Consider the following 2,448-nt stretch of genomic DNA (forward strand, 5'->3'; position numbering starts at 1 on the left):
CTGCCCCGCCCCGCCGCCGGGACACCGCCGCGGCTTTCCCCGCTCCCGATCCCCTCCCGGCTCCTGCTCCGGGGGGATTCCCCACCCACAGCCCCCTCAGAGCGTCCCCACTGCTCTGAGACCACCCCGGCTTGTCCGGGGACCCCCATCCAGCCCCAGCCTGGGACCCGCTCCCAGCCCAGCCCCGGCCTCTGTGCCCAGCCTGCTCCAGTGCTCCGGGACCCCCGGATGGGACCCCCGCACCCAGAATGGCCCCCGGGCCCTAACGCTGGCCTGGGACCCCTGCGCAGCCTGGATCCGGGGTGTCCCCTTCCACCCCGCTCCTGGAACCCCCTCCCAGTCTGATCCTCGGATTCTGAGACCCTCCACTTCACCTGGCTCACCCCTCCCGCTGCCCCCCTTTCCCCCGGGCTGTGCTGACCCCCACCCGCGGTCCCCTCCAGCCCCACCGGCAGCCGGTGACCGCAGAGGGGTCGGTGTGTGGTGAGCTGCCCACAGCCCCCACTCGGGAGGGGAGGAGGGAGAGAAATCGGGAATGCCTTTGAGCCCAGGAGGAAGGGAGAAGTGGGAAAAGGGGTTAAGGTTTTGGGGTTTTTCTTATTACCCTGCTCTGATCTGATTGGTGATAAATATATTAAAGGAGAGATTTAGAACAGGTTTTAGGAAGAAATTCTTGGCTGTGAGGGGGTGAGGCCCCAGCACAGGGCACCCAGAGCAGCTGGGGCTGCCCCTGGATGCCTGGAAGTGTCCAAGGCCAGGCTGGACAGGGTTTGGAGCAACCTGGGATAGTGGAAGGTGTCCCTGCCATGGCAGGAGCTTGGAACAGGACGGGCTTCAATGTCCCTTCCAACCCAAACCATTCTGCTATTCCATGATTTTATGAAATTCAATTAATTTCCCCAAATTGAGTCTGTTTTACCCATGCCTGCACCTGGTGGCATCCTGATCCTCATCTCCAGCTTTTCTTTGTATTTTCCCTCCCTGCTCAGTTGAGGAGGGAGCGATGGAGCAGCTTTGGGGGCTCAGGCCAGGGTGAACCCTCACAAAAGTGGGTGACATCAACCCTCAAAGAGGTGAATGACAACTGCACCCCGAGAGAGCCCTGGCAGCGGGGTGAGGAGGGTGGGCCCGAGAGGATGTGGGGGCTAAGAGGGGCACATGGGGGGTTACCTGGGGTGTGTGTGGGTATATGGGAGGCTCTGGGAGGGGCTGTAGGGGGTCGGGGTGTATGGGGGGGCTGCAGGAGCGGCTGCTGACTATTGGGTTGGGGGGGCTCTAGGAGGGGCTGCAGGAGGGGCAGGGGGATGATGATGAGGGGCTGTAGCCGGTGTGTGGGTACCATGTCCCAGCCCCACACGTGTCTGTGGTACCAGGGGAGGGGCACATCCCCTGAACCTGTTCCAGCCCTGTTGGCTGAGGCCCCTCGCCCCAGCCAGGTTCTCCTGCAGCCCCCGCTTGTGGCACAATGTGGGGTCAGCCCTCCCCGGCAGTGCTGTGCACCCCCAAAGCCATGGTGCTCCTCCAGGGGCACCGGGAGCTGCAGCCTCATCCCCGCAGCCCGGCTGCCGAGCTCTGCAGGGCGGGGAGGATCCCCAGGGCATCCCTGGGCACAGCCTGCCTGCCAGGGCAGCCCAGGGATCCTGCAGCATCCCGGTGCCACCGAGCCACACCCTGGGCACAGCCTGCCTGCCAGGGCAGCCCAGGGATCCTGCAGCATCCCGGTGCCACCGAGGCTTCCGCATTCCTGCGCCCTCCCCGCGTCCTGTTTGCCGGGCGCGTCACCCCGGCCTGAGTCACCCCGCGGCCTCCGCAGGTGACGGAAGGCCAACAATAGCCCACAAAGGGAGGATGTCCCCCAAAGCCTTCCTCCGGCTCGTCTTCGAGGAAACCTCCCGCGGGAGGGCCGGGCCCCACCGGACGCGCGGTGGCCGAGGAGCTCCGTCCTGTTGACGCTGGCTCGGAGCGACACGTGGCCCTGGGGGTCCCCGGGGACCACCGTGCCACCCCCGAGCTGCCCCTCAGGGTGAGGCCACTGCAAGGTGGAGCTCAAGGGGTGTCATAAACAGGAATCTGGGGAATAAAAAGGGATAAAGGGGCTGGGGACCCGCTGGGAGTGGGGTGCAGCCCCCGGCCCCGGGAGCCGGGCAGGGAGGACGAAGCACCATTAACGAGTGTCGCTAATGAACAGGGTGGCAGCAAAGTGCTCCTGACTGTCCCCAGGGCACCGCACCTCATCCTTGGGAAACGGCCGAAACCATCACAGCAGCTCTGGTGTCCCTCTACCACCTTGTCCCCGACAGGGACCCCCCGCCCCTTCCGGGGGTCCTCTCACAACGGGGGGAACAGGGGTGGACAGTGGGACACAGGACACAGGACAGTGGGACACGGGACACGGGACACGGGACACAGGACAGTGGGACACGGGACAGGACAGTGGGACACGGGACA

The sequence above is a fragment of the Parus major genome, chromosome 4A, assembly GCF_001522545.3.
Source record: "Parus major isolate Abel chromosome 4A, Parus_major1.1, whole genome shotgun sequence".
NCBI lineage: Eukaryota > Metazoa > Chordata > Aves > Passeriformes > Paridae > Parus > Parus major.